Here is a 20,143-nt window from a genome sequence, read left to right as displayed (position 1 = left end):
CTTTTTCCCCACATCCTCGCCAGCATCTGTTGTTGGTAGATTTCTGCATGTGAGCCATTCTAACCGGGGTGAGGTGAAACCTCATTGTGGTTTTGATTTGCATTTCTCTGATTGCTAATGACCTTGAACATTTTTTCATGTGCCTGTTGGCCATTTGGATTTCCTCTTTTGAAAAATGTCTATTGAGGTCCTTGGCCCATCTCTTAAGTGGGTTGTTTGTTTTGTTTTTGTGGAGTTTCTTGATCTCTTTGTAGATTCTGGTTATTAACCCTTTGTCTGTTGCATAGTTTGCAAATATTTTTTCCCATTCTGTCGGTTGTCTTTTCACTCTCCTGACTGTTTCTTTTGAAGTAGAGAAACAGAAACAACGAAATCCAGTCATTTGCAACAAAATGGAGGAATCTGGAACACATCATGCTGAGTGAAATAAGCCAGTCCCAAAGGGACAAATACCATATGTTCTCCCTGATCGGTGATGACTGACTGAACACCAAGAGGGAAACCTGTTGGAGTGAGGTGGACACTATGGGAAATGGTGGCTTGATCAGCATAGCCCTGACTGTTAATGAACAACTAAATACATTATCCCTCTTAGTAGTTTTTTTTATCTGTTCTACTTAATATGACTGGTTTAGATCTGTAATTGATGCACAGTTATTCTTAAGTGTTGAAAATTAACTGAAATGTGATCCCTGTTGAACATGGTGGTGGGAATGGGAGAGGGAAGAGATGTATAATTTGGGACATGCTCAGGCTGACTTGCCCCAAGTGGTGGAGTTGGAAGCATACCAGGGGATTCCAATTCAATCCCATCGAGGTGGCATGTACCAATGCCATCTCACTGTTCCAGGTGATCAGTTTCAGTTCACAGTTGGTCATGGTGAAGGGACTGGGAGTCAAAGGGAGCACATAGACAAGTCTAGTACCTGCTAACGCTAACTGATGGAGTAAATAAAGGGGAGAGTGATCCAACATGGGAAGTGAGATACTCAGCAGACTCATAGAATGGCAGATGTCCTAAATAGCACTCTGGCCTCAGAATCAGCCCTAAAGGCATTCGGAGCTGGCTGAAAAGCTCATGAGAGTATTTCAGGCATGGAAAGCCAAGACACTCTGGCAAAAGATCTCTGCGAGTGAGATCCCAGTGGAAAGAACAGGTCATCAAAGAAGGAGGTACCTTTCTCTGAAGGGAGGAGAGAACCTCCACTTTGACTATGACCTTGTCTAAACAAGATAAGAATCGGAGAACTCAGAGGGCTTCCATAGCCTTGGAAACTCATGACTGGAGCCTAGGGTGATTACTGATGCCATAGACAGGAGTGTCAATTGGTAAAGTCAACAACAGGAGTCACTGTGCACTTACTCCTCATGTAGGATCTTTATCCTTAATGTGCTGTACATTGAGATTTAATGCTATAACGAGTACTCAAACAATATATTTCACTTTGTGTTTCTATGGGGGTGCAAACTGTTGAAATCCTTACTTAATGTATACTAAACTGATCCTCTGTAAAAAAAAAAAAAAAAAAAAAAAAAGAAATTATCAATTCCCAACTTGACTCTCACTGGGATTAAACATGACAATAGGTCTGCTCTGATTTGATCATCATTTAAAAAAATCATCTATTATTTTTCACTTTATGGTTCTGTGTGGGAGCAAACTGTTGAAATCCATACTTAATGTATACTAAGCTGATCTTCTGTATATTAAGATAATCGAAAATGAATCTTGATGTGAATGGAAGGGGAGAGGGAGTGGGAAAGGGGAGGGTTGTGGGTGGGAGGGACGGTATGGGGGGGAAGCCATTGTAATCCATAAGTCGTACTTTGGAAATTTATATGCATTAAATAAAAGTTTAAAAAAAAACAAAACAAAACAAAAAAAAATTTATCAACTCAAATAGGTAAGGGTTCCCTTCCTGTCTTCCATTCCTTTGTATATCCTATGCACTTACAGGTAATTTAGCACAGAATGTGTTAGGGAACTGAGCCAAATTACTCACTAATTCTAAGGTTATTAAACCTTGCATTGCAGCCTCCATCTACTTAAAAAACACACACTTCTGTTTAGCAGAATATATACACACATATGTATTCTGTATGTGTTATACACACACATGAAGGCATGCTTTCTTTTAAGTCTGAGCCCTGTAGTTTAAGTGATTCCTTCAGAAAAATAAAGTTCCATCATTCTTTTTATTCCACAGTCATCCCAAACCTGTGCTCTTCCTTTATCTCTGATTCTTACTCTGAATCATCCTTCTGTTTTATGTTCTCTGAACATTCCTTGCTCAGTCCCGCATAGCACCTTGCAGAGTTAAAGAATCACACTGAAAATTCCTTCTTTTTCCTTTCTGAATCAGCTTATTTGCGTGTCTGCTAGTCTTAATATAAATAACACCATCTCTACTGAGAATATGTTGATTTTCTTCCCCTTGCAGCTCATGAAACTCATTTTAAAAGATTTATTTATTTGGGAGACAGAGAAAGAGAAAGAGAGAAAGAGAGAAAGAGAGAGAGATTGTCTGTCATCTGGTTTATTTCCCAAATGCCCACAACAGCTCTTGTTGAGCCAGGCAGAAGCCAGGAGCCCGGAATCCAGTCCAGGTTTCCCATGCAGTGACAGAGACCCAAGTCCTTGAGCCATCATCTTCTGCCTGCCAGGCGCATTGGTGGGAAGCCAGATCAGGAGCAGAGTAGCTGGGACTTGAACTAGGCACCACTATGAAACGCAGGCACTTCAAGCAGCAGTTTAACCTGCTGGACCACAATTCCTCACCCCAGAATTCCTTTCTGACACCATGCAATTGGCATTTGGATTTAAACTATCTTTGGCGTTCTTCTTTGTGTTTTTATTTTTCATTTACTCATGCCTTCTCTTTACTAGTCAGGTAGCATTGTGAAAGCAGATTTCATGCTTCAGACTTTTGCTACACTCTATGTAACTTAATGTCACTGTTGTTTGTCTATTGAATATTTGTTGAATGCAAAAAAAAAAATAAAGATAGAAAGTTCTGTTTAGGGGGAAAAAAGGCATTAGCTGTTTCAGTGATGCATCATTTAAATACCAAGAGTCTTCTCAGGAGGCATTAAGGTGCATTCTATGAAAATTACTGACCTCAATGAAGTTACTTCAAAAAGTTCATGAAAATAGAAATAAAAGATAAACCATTGTGCAACAAATTTTTGAAATCCATGCATACCAGTGTCCATAAAAAAGTTCATGGAAAATTTATATTATGAAAAAATGATGAATAGATTTTAATTTTTTGCACCCGAATAAATTCATCTATAGTTTTATTTTTCCACAAACTTTCCAAAGTATTCTCACATGTTTCTTGTGGCTTTTCTTTATCTTGTAAACAACTTGAGTTTGAATTTGTGTTTCCAGTTGGATCACTACACATTGGTAGGCATGTGCATTTTGGAATAGCAAATAACATGTACCGAGTAGATCACACCTTTGTAATGCATTACATGACTTGGTATAGATTAAAGGGAGTCTTAGTTAATATCAGGAATATGCATGCCCTGCTAGTTCTGCAAATTTCAGATACATGTTTAAGTAGAAATCTGCTTCTGTAAAAATACAGAAATTTCATGTTTTCTGGGTAAGAATAATGATCTTGTAACATGGACCATGTGGCTATTTAAGCAAATGCATATTTATGTCTAGAAATAAAATATACTCACTGGGAAATTCACATCCTTTTAAAAATACACATTCTTCTAACATTCTCATAACTTTATTTCATGGAGTCTTATTCACTCAAATGAACACAACCCCTGGAGAACTCGGACCAGGTGATGACCCAAGCTAGTGGTGATGGGAATGAGGGAGCCAATGACATCCTTTATGATGGAAAGTGAACGGAGCAGATTAGGAATATCCAGTTCGCCAAATCTTCTCTACTTTATTTAGCATAATAACAGAATGTGTCATGCTTCCTGTCTTTGTCATGTGGGAAGGTGTTATTTCATAACACATAATGTCCTTTTATGTATGTGAGAGTGACAATGTGTATTTGCATGTGTATAATTATGCATTTAGCATGTGCTAGATTATAGGTGTGAACTGGGTAGGCTATTTTACCCTGTGGACTTCAAATTTCTGTACCTTGAACTGAGAATAATAATGCTTGCTTCTGAAGGTTGTTACAGTCACTCTATGAAACAAAAATCATTAAGCATGCAATATTAAATCCTGGTACATAGCATATTATTAACAAATTGGAACTACTAAAGCTGTCTTCAGCAAAGTGCCTTGCTTAGAGATGCATGATTTATTATTAATCAGGTAAAGACTTGCTTAAGGTTTTGAATCCTGATGAACGAACTTCCTATACAGAAGAATTTAAAATCGTGTATGCAGCTTCTCCACTCTCAAGTAGGTAGAGCATAGCTCCCCACCTAAGTGTGGCCTGGGCACAATGACTTCCTTGTGGGGCATATGGTAGTGAAAGAGGGGAAAAGAGCAACTCTACACTCAGGAAACTTGACGACCTCTACCTCAAACCAAGTATCAAAGTCAGTATCAGTAGTGATGAGTCAAGTTGATACTAGGACCACTTATTAATGTTATGACAGTGGCATAGATTGCCATCTGTCTTCTGGGATCTCTGTCTCAAAGCCCTTAAGTCCAGTTTAACCATGACAAGCCCATAATCAGAAAAATCCTAAGATAGGGACATTCTACAAAATATCTGATGAGAACTTGTCAAAACAGTTCATCAAAAAATAGTTCATCAAAAAAGCAAAAAGGTGCCTAGGGAACTACAATAAGTAATATAAAATCCTGGATGGGGTCCTGGGCCAAACAAGAACATTTGATGAAACTAGGGAAATCTGAAAACTATGGACTTTAGTTTAAATGAAATGAATAAATAAGTAAATAGGCAAACACAAACAAATCCAACCTAACATGTTTCCTAACCTTAAATCAAAAGACAAGCAGGGTTATACCATGCAGTAGCTCTTTATAGACTAAGAAGGTGATATCATGGCTGGCGCCACAGCTCACTTGGCTAATCCTCCGCCTGCAGCGCCGGCACTCCAGGTTCTAGTCCCAGTTGGGGCGCTGGATTCTGTCCCAGTTGCTCCTCTTCCAGTCCAGCTCTCTTGTGCCCAGGAAGGAAGTGGAGGATGGCCAAGGGCTTGGGTCCTGCACCCACATGGGAGACCAGGAGGAAGCACCTGGCTCCTGGCTTCGGATCGGTGCAGTGTGCCGGCCGTAGCAGCCATTTGCGGGGTGAACCAAAAGAGGGAAGACCTTTCTCTCTGTCTATCTCTCTCTCTCACTGTCTAACTAACTCTGCCTGTCAAAAAAAAAAAAAAAAAAAAAAAAAAAAAAAAGATATCAGTCAAATCTGTTGTAGCACGAATGACTCTTCTTTCTATGAGAAACTGGGACTAGCTCAGCTGGACATTGCTTGCTCCTTTCAGTAAGCTATCTGAAAAGGAAAATATCTGCAAAATAAAATGTTCTACTTTCTCAGATCTAAGGAATCTTCTGAAATTTTCTTGAAATAATAGAGAGCTAAGGTTTTATATACCTGGCGTAAGAACCTGGGACACTTCTTAATGTTTATTGGTGGCATGATGGTTATAAGCAAGAAATTTTATAGTGAAAAGAAAGACTTTTGTGAGCATACATAAATGAATTTCCCAGGTCACTGAGGATGTGTTAGGTGCAAGCTGATATATTTTATTACCCTCCTACAATAATGCAAATAAAAAATAGTAAATTTGCCAATAGCACATATTTAACGTAACATTACAACCTGCATAAATGTCTTTCTTCCAAGCCCTTGAGGCCACAGGCTTATAAAATAAGAAAGTTTAGGATATAATTTTTCTTTCAAAAAGCATATTAATTTCCTTTAGCATTAAAAGGACTACAAGTTGTACCAGAACAAGAAATCAGAACCTTATCATCATTATGTTGAAATATTTACTGTAAAACAAAACATCCCAATCATTTTTAATACGATAACATCAGGTCTGTGTCTCATTTTCTGAGTATGGATATGGTTTTGATGCCTCTCTTCTGTAACAGCTGTAATGAACATTACACAGATTGCACACAGATCAGTGCTGGAATATTCTGTGCTCATTTTAGCCTACAGAGAATAGTTAAAGGCAACACTAAGGCAAGTCAGCAAAATCTGCATCACATTATCCTTTTGTGTGTCTCATGTAAAGGTATTTTGAAGATGTCATATGGTGGTGCTGTCCACATTGTCGGATGTCAAATCTTACTGTTTCATAACTCATAACAAAACCTGTTGTATGTTACCTAGGAGTTTATGAAGGTTAAATTGAAAAGCCAGAAATCTGGCTTTGTTTTTTAAAAATGCATATTTCAGTAATAAAAGTGCATACATTAGAAATGGAAAAACATTCTAGATGTGGACCAGTGTAAGGTTAATTTTTGGGCTGTGTTTATTGCCTTTCTTAGTTTTCAAAGGTGACATAATGTATGGTATTGTTCTCCAACTGTGTGGGAATGGTTTTGCTTTAAATTTTTCTGCAAAGATCTTCTTAGTATATAACAATGTTTCTGTAGAGCTTGTGCAATATTTAGAAAGACTGTGGTTAACAAAAATTTGTTCTTCAAGGTTACATTCATTCATTCATTTGTTCCTTTACTGAGTATTGACAAGAGCCTTGTGTGTCCTTAGGCGTCGTGTTAAAACCATGGAGACAAAGGTGCAGTAACATCATCCCTATCCTCACAGGGACACCATCCAATGAGGAATTAGATAGTAATCAATGGCCTCACGGAGAACTTTAAGAAACGCAACAGAGAAGAGATACATAGAACAAGGAAATTATGAAATAAGAATCTGGACTTGGTCAAGATATAAACTGTTCTGCCACTGAAAATACATACTTACAACCACCAGATTGTTCACATTTCCCTTAGACATAATCTCTAGAAATGAGGCACTGGTATTTGTAAGTTGTTAATGCCTACCAATAGTACCTATGATAAACACTAAAAAAAAATTACAAGAAAAAAGGAAAGGAAGAAAGAAAATAACTTAATAGATGACCCAATCTGCTTTGTTATATTCTACATCTGTCTTGTGTATAAATAAGGGAAACCCTGGAGTTTTGTGGTTCTAGCCCACCAATTAACTAGTACTTGCTTTATGTTGCTTTACTCACATGACACACAGCTACTATTCTCTTTCTTACCACTTAATTTTACTCTAGGTTGACAAGAACTAGGGAAAGAAATTGGTTTTGTACCTATAGCTCAGATGTGATACTTGGATAGGTAACATTCTTTTGTGATTCATTTGATCTCAGTTGGAATGATCCCTCCATGTACAATAGGCCTTATCTAATATTTGAGGAGTTTACATTTCAGAATGATGCATGGTCAAGAAATGGCAAAGAATTCTCATTTTCCTTTGTCAATACTTTGGCTGAAATTTTACTTTGGTTGCGGCATGAATATATTTTCAGAAATAACTTGTTAGAGGTCACTCCACTTAGCAGGAGCGACACTGTGCAGTTCCAGTGAGATCTTTTTAAGTCACTGTTTTCTGTAACCTTATGGTTGAAGAGCATGTTAATCTCACTGCTAATGTTATATGTAGGTGATATTCATAACATTGCTTTAAAAATAACAAGTCCAGCACTGTGGTGCAGCAAGTTCAGCTGCTGCCTGTAATATTGGCATCCCTTACAAGTGTTGGCTCTCTACTTCTGATCCAGCCCCCTGCTAATGTGCCTGGAAAAGCAGCAGAAGATAGCCCAAGTCCTTTGGCCCCTGCACTTATGTGAGAGACCCTGAGGGAATCCCTGGCTCTTGGCTTTGGCCTGGCCTAGCCCTGGCAATTGCATCTGTTTGGCGAGTGAACCATTGGATGAAAATTCTCTGTCTCTCTCTCTCTCCCTCTCTTTCTCTCTTTCTCTGTTTCTTGCTCTCTATAACTCTGTTATTCAAATAAATAAAAATTGTCTTTTAATAAGCAAATCCAAATGAAAGATAACCCATCACAGAAGTAAATTAGAGAATATGACTACACAAGATAATTGGAATGACAATTTTGATTGAAGGATTCTATTAGTTTAGCTTAATAATTGGTTTGATTGCTTTAATTTTAAAACCATTATTTGATTTATCTTGATTTGAGTAGTGTATAATGCTTAAAGTACTTTATTCTCAGAATGAAAATCATGGACTTGAGTCCTAACCCCACCTTCTGACTAGAATAGGGATACATTATTTCTCCATCCCCGATAGTTCACCCTGACTTGATTGTGAATAGAAAAGAACTCACTGCTATGCAGAGCAGAGACTCTCCACTCTGTTGCAGCTATAATACTAGGAATCTGTCTTCTGTATCAAGTTGTAGCTTCCACTCATTTCCCTACGGAAAGAAAAATTTTCCTCCTACACAAATGCCTTCAAACTTTGGGTATAGAAGAAATCCTAGGCAACTAACTTTTTCTGGGCATCATGTTCCTCACCAGATAAAATGGAGTGAATACTATCTCTTCCCTAGGATTTATGCAGGAGTCAAAGCAGGCAACATGGTTAAAGTACTCGCACACTTCAGCTCATTGAAGACAGTAATTTATCAATGGTGGCATTATCGTGGCCTCATTATCATTGTGTTGCTGCATTTTAGGGAGGCTACTTTATGTCTCTAACATTTCTTTTTGTTCAGCTATGCCTTCTTTTCTTCTTCATCTGTTCTTTTTTGCCATTTTCTGGTCAATTGTACCTTAAATGGCACAGCTAAAACACAGTATCCATGGGACTGAAGGCAGGATGACTCATGTGTAACAATGCAGCAAACAATGGGACTATTTGTTTAATGGTCTGCATATCTTACTCCTTTTATTTCAACCTAGACATTACCCATTCTTAGTAGCTTTATCACAGCATTGGACCATATTGTCCCAAATAAGTCACCAGGTTTCTTTATGCCAATAACTTTTATGCCTGTTCATCATTTATACTTCTTGTTTTATTTTATTTCAAGCTAAAGATAGGGTTTTCCATTTATCTACATTAAATTGTGTTTTGGTGATGGGCTTATTGTTTCAGCTTTATCAAGAACTTTAAGACTCGTGGGCCACTTCCCCAACACATTTTTGGAGATTGGCACACTCTATGAGCCTATGTTCTAAGTCTTCAGCCAAACCCTGGTGTTGAGTAAGACATGAATGAGGATGAGCAGCCCAGGTATTTACTTAGAGCCCAGCACGAGGGAGTGAAACCCTGAGAGAGCGATTGTAGGGCTGAAAAGTAAGGGATTGAATTTAGATGTTTCTTAGTTGTAACTTTTAACTCCTGCTGTTTTGGCAGAGGTTGATACCTTGAGTTTTTCTTGCTATTAAGAGTGATTCTGTTTTCTTAATGATTTTTTCACTTGTATGGGATGTACAGGGTAGTCTAAGTCCCACAGGTCAGAACAGTGAGGAACAATATCCTAGATTTTAGGAGGGTAAAACTCTACTTTAATCAGAACACCAAAAATATTATTCTTTCCAGCCATAGAGTCCAGAGTCCTAATCTCTGTGAGGGTAATCCACAAACTCCTTGAGGCATGAGCCTTTAGAAAGAAAATGATACCTAATATAGACATTTTGGGACTGAGAATATACTACAGTGTTAGCAATTTCATCACGATAATAAGCACAAAGGGACTGGCCAGGAAAATGTCATATTCCTGATTCATATTTTATATTCAGAAAATGGACATTTAAGTAATTGAATCGCACGTTAGGATTGAGTAGAAATTTACATGTCATTTGCTCACTTGGGCCATCTTTTCCCTTTGAAGAAATACCTCGTCACTCAGTACCATCTCTCACATTTCATGTTATAACAGCTCTGAGAGATGACTGCTCAGTCTGTACAAATTCTTTCAGTGTGAAGGGTAATGTCTGGAAGACAATGGGAAGGGTCCCCAGAGTTCAGGAGTTCTCAGCAGGAGAAAGTCCTCAGACTGGAAGTCCTTCCTGGGACATGTTCTGCAAATGGCACCTCCTAACAAGACATAACTTAACATCCACTTGGCATATTTCTATTTGAAAACAGTTGTTTGGTGAAATTAGGTGAGTTGTGTGATACCAGGAATGCCACAATGGTCTTGTACCCCAAATTGCATTTGAAATGCTACCAATTAGCATTGTGTTTAGAATCATGTCTTCCAAGTAGACTAACATGATAATCTACAATAAACATGGGAGTGCAGATATACATTTGACAGACTGATTTAATTTCCCTTGGAGATATGCCCAGTCGTGAGATTGCGGGATCACATGTAGTTTCTTGATCTTTGTAATACATTTTACGTGTATAGAAAATTTACTAAAAGAAATCTTCATGCAGCTTTTCAAACAATCCTTTCCTTTATTCTGGAAAAAAAATTTGTTTTTAAAAAGATTATTTATGAGTACCCTAAAATTGCCATAAACTATACATAGGAGTTGATATCTGTGTAATCTTTAAATCTTGGTTTATTCAAAGTATATTTATGAAGTTGCTCTGCAGCCATAGATTTCCATTAAAAATAAAAGATAATGACACAATGACAAAATCGCTGCCTTCCATTTAATTTTAGACAGTGTGTTGTTCTTTAAAAGATGGTGTTAATAGAATTCTTGTTTATCCTAGATGAACTGAGACATATTCTTTCAAGGGAACATTTGGGGCTGCATTAATTTTCCATGATGCATAATGTTATTCAGAATTTAGTTGCTTATTACAACACACGATTATTACCTGAAAATTTCTGCAGTTCAGGAATTTGGGTACTGCTTCCAAAGATTCTCTACTTCAGTGTCTTTCCTGTGACTGATAAGTTTTTGGCCAGAGCAGAGGTCTCCTCTGAATGTTTGGGGAAAGATTTGCCTCCAAGCTCAGTTCCTTGTGGCCACAGTTCCTTGCAACATGGGCTTCTTCACCATTCAGCTTATTGCATGAATACATGCATGATGACAGGGTACGAAAGAGTCGACTAGCGAGGTGGATGTCGCAATAGCATGCAACCTTATTATAGGAGTCACAGCTTTGCTTTAGTTAATTGATTAGAGCAAGTCATTCAATCCAAGCCAGGCCCCAGGGGAGGGGATACAAAAGTGTATGAATTTTAGGATGCAGGGACAAAAAGAAAGATAAGTGTCTATCCTAGACATCTGCCTACCATGGGGACGTAAATGGACTGAGAGGGAAACAGAGCTTAACTTTTCAGCATTCAGTTTATGATTTCTTCTCCCTTTCTTGGAGTTGTAGCCTTCTGGGGGGAGAATAGCTGATTGGTTGTCTAGTTGGTTGCTTTATGTTTACTATTCATTTATAGACTTCAAAAGAAAAGCTCCATGAAGAGTTTAACTTGTATTGTGGGTTGTATTTCAGGTGTATCTGAACAACAACAAGCAATTGCTTTTGTGTGTCTTGGTCTTTTAGTACTACTAAATGATTATCCAAAACCAAGACTCAGATTTTGCTCCTTTGCCTGTGGAGCCCCAGCTGGATAATCATGGGCGAGATGGGGCTTGTGTGTCATCAAGCTTGCCTAGGAAGATCTTGCACATTCCATGCCTCAATTTCTTTTTTTTTTATTTTTTTAAAAGATTTATTTAGTTATTTAAAAGTCAGAGTTACAGAGAGAGAGGAGAGGCATAGAGAGAGGTCTTCCCTCTGCTGGTTCACTCCCCAACTGGCAGCAACAGCTGGAGCTGCGCCAATCAGGAACCAGGAGCCAGGAGTCTCCTCTGGGTCTCTCACGTGGGTGCAGGGGCCCAAGGACCTGGGCCATCTTCCACTGCTTTCCCAGGCCACAGCAGAGAGCTGGATCAGAAGTGGAGCAGCTAGGACTCGAACCAGTGCCCATATGGGATGCTGGCACTGCAGGCAGCAGCTTTACCCACTATACTACAGCGCTGGACCCATCCACTTCTCAATTTCTAACTTCCCTTCTGTTTGCCTGCTGTACAATACTCCATCTTTGAACCTGTAATTTTCACACCAATGTCATGCCCTCAGTGTTTTTTTGGTCTGTTTTGGCTCCTCCATGAGAAGCTCCATTTGTGTTCATGCTACCTCGAGCAGATCTGTGCTGCTTAGGAGATGGTCGTGGGAAGTCTTGAAAGAACTCATTTCAGCTTCTGCCTCCATTTTTCTCTCTCTTCACACTGTCATTGCCAATGTCATTACCGTCTAAAAGCATGCACTTATTTTTCAATTAAACAATTATGTGCTGACAGTTTACTTAGCCCCAGTAATTGGAGTGAGACATTCTCTGCACCATCCGTCCTCCTGGAGCTTTATAGTCCAAGGAAAAGCCCTCAAGTAGTCATTATTATACAGTTGACAAATAAAACTTAGACTACACAAGTGTTCTTAACTATCGGTTTGTTTTTTAAACTGACACTTGCTGCGCTTGTTTACTTTGCTCTTCAGTAAGAAATGATGACAGGGGTAGGTGTTTGGGCACAGGAAGTTAAGCCACTGCTGAAGAAGCCTGCATCCCTTGTTAACAGCAGAGTGCTGGATTCCAGATCTACCTACACTGCTTCCAGTCCAGCTTCCTGTTAGCCCACCTGGGAACCAGCAGAAGACATCTCAAGTGCTCTCTTCTCCAGTGTGGGGTACCTGGATTGAGTTCTGGGCTCCTGGCTTTGTCATGGTCCAGACTCAGCTGTTGCCTGCATTTTGGGGGATGAATTAGCAGATAGAGGGTCTCTTTCTCTCTTTCTCTCACTCTGCCTTTCAAGTAGATGAAAACAAACATTTTTTAAAAGATGACAAATAATATGTTTACTGGCTTGGTCTGAAAATGGAATGGGACATAACACATTTTGTATGTTCTGGTGTATCAAGAGAGCCCCATATACCACCATTTTCATTTATTCATGGAAATAGAACTAGCCACAGACAAAAAATAATTAGTATTCAGAATTTATTCTCTGTTTATGGTGTACTCTGGCCTCAGCAAGTATCTCCTTTCAATATATGTTATAACTGACTGAGTTTTGGAACATTGACTTGTTAATATTGAGTCCATAATACAGTAGAGGTGCACAATGATTTTTTAAAAGATTTGTCTATTTATTTGAAAAGCAAAGTTACAGGGAAAAAGGGGAAGATGGAACGAGATCTTCCATCCACTGGTTTACTTTCCAAATGGCTGCCAAGAAGCTTCATCTGGGTCTCCCACATGGATGCAGGGGCCCATACACTTGGGCCATCTCCCATTGCTTTCCCAGGCACACTTAGCAGGAAGCTGAATCAGAAGTGGAGCAGCTGGGAATCAAACAGGCACTCATTTGGGATGCCAGCATCTCAAGTGGCTTAACCCACTACACCACAACACTGGCCCTTGCACAATGATTTTTTAAGTGTATTTTATTGATTCTATGATCAGTGATTGTAAGCAGCCTCATGATTTTAAGTGAAAAAAAAATGTCAATGTGCCATCATTTCTTATCACTTTGATTCTAAGATGCGTCCTGACTAGGAAAAAGTAGAATGTGATAGAGCTGAATCTCAAGCTAACGAAGAGCATTTTCATGTGGAGATGAAGAAACACAGGGTTGCTTTGAATATCTTTCAAGAATATGGTCAAGTGGCGGCTGATTAGTTTTTAATAGGATGGATATCTTTCACTAGAATTTAATTTGTGTTGATCTTAGTGTAATTGGTCACTAGAGTGTCTCGAAATTTTCCACTGAGATGCAAGAAAGTAGAGAGAAAAGAAGAAATCAAAAGAGTCTACAGGTATATCTTGAAATGATCTAACTCAACTCAAAACTTCTAAATAGGAGTTAGGCAGTGAGAAAAGTGATAAATTATTTTTAATATAGAACAGTGCTTTTTTATTTGTATACTTAAAAAAACAGTAACTTTCCATAAAGGTATTCCATATTTTCCTTTTGGCACACTGCAATGTGCCTCTGAGGTTCAACTGCCCTTGGAGACTCAAACAGAGGCAACGTATAAACTTAGCAAAGGATCTTCATGATCTTTGATTACCAAAAAAAATCGGACAACATGCCAAAAGATAAATTGCTTAGTCTCATTAAAGAGCATTAACACAAATTTTCTGCACTGGACTCTATCCAGCCAATGCCTTTTTGTGAAGAGTTATGTCTGTTAGGATTTAACTGAAAATTATATTTAGATGAGAGATAACTGGAATTGCCTTGTTTGATCATAAAAACTGCCTGTAATTGAATTGAATGCTGGTTTTCCTTCCTACCCCCATGTACATTAATCAGGCAGCAAATTGACCAGCACACAGTGTTCTCTGCATAACTGTGTGTCTGTGTTGCAGAAGTATTTCTCCAAGAAGCCTTTTATTTCCTAGCAAGGATTTTTAATTGACTGGAGGTGGAAGCAGTGGCAAAATTAACCCCTCAATAGAATTGTTCATTCGTCTAACAGCAGAGAAATATTCATCTATGCAGGTAAAAATGCACTGATTCAACCTATTTTATAAGAGATTAATCGTATTTCATTTTTAGTATTATTCCAGATAGGCATCCAGTAGCCCTTTTGTATGCGTTCAAAAATAAGATCTATCCACATGGCTACTGCTTACGCTTTCCCATCCCTATTCTCACCCTACCTGATCCCCATTCCACAAATCCTCTTCCCCATCAAGAAAGGATCAGGAATGTGTACATGCTACAGAATTATTTCTGAAAATACAGACTTAGAAACAAGCACTGTACACTCCCTCACATCTGGAGATTGTTGACAATTCTCCTTTGAGAATCCCTGGAGTGTTTCACCAGAATCCAACTGCGGAAGGCTCAGATGTGTCCCTGTCCCCTAACAGGCAGGCATGAATGTGCAAAAACAAGTAGTGAAGTTGTGGTGATGCTTTTGGCTTGTTTTCGTAGGGCAGATAAAGTCTGCTGAAAAATCGCTGGGACTCCACGAAATTTATGACAGAAGCTTTTAGCACTCAGTCACCAAACAACCCTTTGTTCTCTTTTTGTTTGTTTCTAAAGCAATGGGCAGAAAATTGAAAATGAGTTTTAGAGTAAATTTACATTTTACTCAATTCTCCAAATTGTTCATTTGATTCACCTCTGGAGCCTGCCATTTCTCCCCCTAGTGTGTTAACATTCTGGAAAACCAATCAAGCATATTTTAAAAGGCCCAAGATGACAGTCAAAACAATAACTGATTTTATGCAAACTGATTTCATCACACAACAAGTAGTCTAAAATGTGTATCAGTTAATTTAAAGTAAAAAATGACCGTCTTGGGGCTGCACTGTGGTGCAGTGAGTAAGGCCGCTGCCTGCAGTGCCGGCATCCCATGTGAGTGCTTGTTCGAGTCCTGGCTGCTCCACTTCCAATCCAGCTCTCCACTATGACCTGGGATAGAAGTGGAAGATGTCCCAAGTCCTTGGGCCCCTGCACCCATGTGGGAGACCAGAGGAGGCTCCTGGCTCCTGGCTCCTGGCTTCGGATCGGCACAGCTCTGGCTGTTGCAGCCATTTGGGGAGTGAACCAGCAGATGGAAGACCTCTCTCTCTGCCTCTGCCTCTCTGTAACTTTGACTTTCAAGTAAACAAATAAAATCTTTTAAAAAAAATGGCCATCTTTGATAATATGGACACTGTTATAAATGTTGGTAGTTGGACACAGGTTTGTTCTTATGTTCAAAGATAAATAAAATCATTGTTTACTCCTGTATATATTCTGAATGGTATAATATGATCATAAAATATCCAGTTAAATCCATAAGACCAGTTAGCAGCCCACTGTAATTAATGTCAGCAGCATTAGTCAAATCTTGTTTATCAGAACATACTGGAATTTCAACTACCCATGAAGAGCTATTCTAATCCCAACTTGGCCTTGAGTTTCAGATGCTTGAAAGTAATTATTTGATAGAAGAGCATCTGAGGTGTGCACTACTTTCAGTTTCACACTAGTGTGAACATAATTTTCTGTTTAAAAAAGCTTTTAGCCGGCTCCGCGGCTCACTAGGCTAATCCTCTGCCTGTGGCGCTGGCACACCAGGTTCTAGTCCTGGTCGGCAGAGCGCCAGATTCTGTGTCACAGTTGCTCCTCTTCCTGTCCAGCTCTCTGCTGTGGCCCAGGAGTGCAGTGGAGGATGGCCCAAGTCCTTGGGCCCTGCACTCGAGTGGGAGACCAGGAGGAAGCACCTGGCTCCTGGCTTCGGATTGGCATAGCTCTGGCCGTGGTGGCCATTTTGGGGGTGAACCAATGAAAGGAAGAAGCTTTTAAGGAAAGAGGAGCTGAGACAAGTTAACTGATTTGTTTATTCCCATCTACAAAGTCAGTGTCCAAAGAAAATTTCCACTTTGGTATTTTTGCCCTCCTTGAGGCTGTGTGTGAGTGAGAGAGAGATATTTCCAAAATCAGAAGCTTCTTGGGAGACATAGTGAATAGTTTAGACCTCAGACAGCGGGAGAAGTCACTTGTTTCTGGTAAAGAACCTTATCCCCCTGTTAATAGTTTCAGTTGCCTAAGATTGTGAGATATAGAAACCTCAGCTGCCTGGTTTCAGGTTCAGTGGTAGAGCTGGCAGTGGTCTTGTACCTTACCTCTCAGAAAAGAGGCTGGGTTGGTCAAAGTTTTATTTATTGTTTCAAATTTCTGCTTAATAGCACTCATTTGGTGTGATTGGGTTCAATTTTTACCTCAGCAACCACAAAGATGTCTCATGTGGAAACCTGAGTTAACCAATAATCATAATTTATTCCACTGGTGTTTAATTCCCTGTAGAAATAGCACTGTGGTTAGCTGGTGACTACCTGATCCCTTGGCATAACTGTTGGCTATGACAATGATGGCATCACCATTACTTAGGGGTTATCATTATTTCCAAATCAGGATGAGACATAAGAATGTGTTATTTTCTTCCCATTATTTTATCTCTACATTAGATTATTGGGAGTGTCTCACACAGGAGTTTTAGATTTGTGTATACACTTCCACACAGTGATAAGTATTTATTAATGTGTAGTCTAAACATTCTATCGCAATGAGTATTGTGAAAATATTTTGCAGAATTTTTATTATTCCTCTTACCAGTAGAGTTATGATCCTAACCACATAGTTGAATTCACAAAATTAAAAGGTCATATGATATGCCTCTACAGTGTTGAGGGGAAAAGTTACAATTTTTGGCATTTCTCCCGTTGGCTCAAAGCGGAAGGAAAAGTAATTTTCATCATAAAAACATTGCTTTGTTAAATATTGTCTTGATCACACTCCTGAGAAACTAAAATGTTCAAAATTTGTAAAATTAAGAGATTTGGGTTTCACTTTTACATTTGGTTCTCTAGGTTTTATATTTCTATTTTAAAAAAAATAGGTGAACCAACGGCAAAGGAAGACTTTTTTCTCTGTCTCTCTCTCTCACTGTTCACTCCGCCTGTCAAAAAAATAGATTTTATATCATATACACTATGAGACTTATATGTAAGAAAAATTCCTCCAAAGTAGTAGACCGCAGTCAACATTTTTATTTGCAGGCCTTTAAAAACATTATGAAGTAGGTCTTATTGTGCACTTTACCATGTCCTTTGCTCTGTGTTCATATAGTGATTTATCTTGTTTGAAGAAACTTGAGACATTGGAGAAGATTTTGCAAAAGACATGGAATTAGAGATAGCTAAAAGTTGAAATTCAGAGATTTAAGAAAATTTTTACTTTGAAAAAATGTGATTTTTAGTCATCCATAAATGATTTAAAAGAGAAAAATCAAAAAGCTCTTGACCTTCTCTACATCCCAATTTTTAGAACAGGACTTTTGACTTGAGATGTTTTTTATTCAGGCCTTGAACCCAGAATACCACTGTGCCTGGAGTTTCTTTTTAAAGAGAAAAATGCATGTGGAATGTTGTTGCTACAGAAAAGATTATGCAAACATCCCAGTTTTGCTCAAGACATCCAAGTTCACAGAAAACTATGTGTGACTTCAACTGCTACCCCGCTTTCTGTTTGAATGTTGACCAAATCATTCGGTTGATTTAATCATAACAGCACAAACAATATTTTTGAAACTGAAATAAGATTTTTAAAAAAATCATGCATTTAAAGAAAGGCACAGTGAACCCCATTTATATCATAATAATGCTCTCATCAACTGATGTGTTGATGCATAGTCCAACGTATCTAGGGGTGTATTCTTCATGGTAGACAGAAAACCAATGAAGATCCACTTTCCAACTTGTGCTTACAACAATATGTTATTTGTAGCTTCATTCTAATCTCAAAGTCACATATTTTAGGTCCTTCTAAAGCTGTTATCATACTTCAAAATGTTGACAAAAGAGGCTTCGCCATCCAGATTCTTTCTTGCACTTTCAAGCCTTGAGAGTGAGTTTAATCAAGTACCACCTCTTCTCCTGTGAGAATTTTATTGAAAACTTTGTCATAAGTAAAGAATACTTAACCACAGCAACAAGATCACCAGTTCTACCCATAATGAATCACTGGGACAGGGCAGGAATCTCCATAAATATCTATTGTCTAATTAATAAACTTTTCTTTTGGAACATTGTACCCAATTCGAAACATCAGTTTATTCACCAAGATATAGAAAGCAAACGTTCTTGTATTTACTTGACATTCATTCCTAGGACAGAAGGCCGGGGTTAAACCACTTGCCTATCACATTGCCAGGGAACTCAGTGATGGTGATTAATCATAGGATGTGGGAAAACAGAAGACATTTGCTGGAAATGTAAGCAGATAATTCAGTTAAGACACTTAGCAAATGACATGTACAACTGAAGTCACTTAATTGTTTAATATGTGAAACAGCTCCATCTAAAGTTAGACAAATACTGACATCTAACTTCAAACTTTCAACCAAAGAATTGTTGTAATGTCCAAATGTTATTTATAAGTTAAACAGTTATCTACATTTCTGAATTATTCTTATGGAGACAAAGAGAGGACCTGCTATGTAGTGAACTTATTTTGAACCAAAAAAGGTCCTGTCCTTAGTTCCTTCCCATTATCTTTCCTAATCATACAATCTCAGCAAGAGGGGGACAGGCTACAAAGAAGGGTAGCAAGACATCTGGGAGCTATTTTTAGGTTGGGTAAAGGGCTTCTGAGGGAGTGTTTTGAGAAGGTGGCCAGAGAGGAAGACATATAGGAGTCATAGGTCAGGAGAAGCGAGTGGAACGTATTTCCAAACCACTTCACTTTACAAGCACAAGGCAGTGTTTTGAGGAAGTACACCCTAGACACTTACACCTCTTAGTTCCCCTCTTGTTATGTTCTTTGCCTTCTCAGTAAGAACATACAAATGTATTTTACAGACCACTTTTAACACTGGAGTTGATGTATGTATGTATGTGTTTAGAAGACGGGGAAATAAATACCACGCTGAATTAAAGAGTCAGAAATGAAGTCAGACCGGTGAAATTTGTCAAGAGATGTGACATTCCCATCCTAAGTGCAAGTCGGCTTTAAGTCAGTGTTTGCATTACATCTTAATCCATTAACGTGTTGTTTAGGTTGGCTAACAAAATACAGGGTACAATTTTTAAGTAAAACATGTACTACTTCCTACTTACAATATATTTCTGTACATGGAGGAAGACATGTACAGATATAGTTTGCTCTAATGACTAAAATAATAAACAGCTAAAGGTTTGTAGCAAGATGTCTATAACATTATCAGACTATCACAAGTGAGGGAAAACTGGTTCAGAACTTTAAATGACTTGTTTGGGAACCGATATCTATTGTACCAAATAAATAGACTCCATAATTTTGCCCACTAGCAGCATGTTTTGAGTAATTGGAAAGAGATAGAATCTAAATGGTGCTGATAATGTCACAAGCCTAATCACCCTCCCCACAAAGCCCCATTTCAACTATTGTATAACTGGATTTTTAAGGTCACTCAAATATGTCTATTAAAAAAAATGAACAAATGGGAATGTGGACATATTGGAAGGACATGGTGGGTTCATTTAAAAACTATTTTCCTTGGGATGCACACTCAGTGAGGCCCAAACCAGAAGGGAAACAGGCAACTGTTTTTTGTTTTTCAGTTAATTACTTTTATTCTGTAGGTATTCAGTGTTCATCACTGAAAAAGTGAGAGCACCCAGAGGCCAAAGGAAATCAATATTGCCTGCCATCTTGCTGAGGCAACCAGAGCCAT

The 20,143-nt window shown here is 38.5% G+C and overlaps 1 protein-coding gene across 2 annotated transcripts in view; it reads left to right on the top strand.

The window, feature by feature from the left end:
- The window catches only part of ANGPT1 (angiopoietin 1), a 253,480-nt gene that overhangs the window by 19,338 nt on the left and 213,999 nt on the right, over positions 1-20,143 (top strand). The window lies entirely within an intron of this gene.

Source organism: Oryctolagus cuniculus, chromosome 6, assembly GCF_964237555.1.
Source record: "Oryctolagus cuniculus chromosome 6, mOryCun1.1, whole genome shotgun sequence".
NCBI lineage: Eukaryota > Metazoa > Chordata > Mammalia > Lagomorpha > Leporidae > Oryctolagus > Oryctolagus cuniculus.
This window is presented reverse-complemented; position numbering and strand designations above follow the sequence as displayed.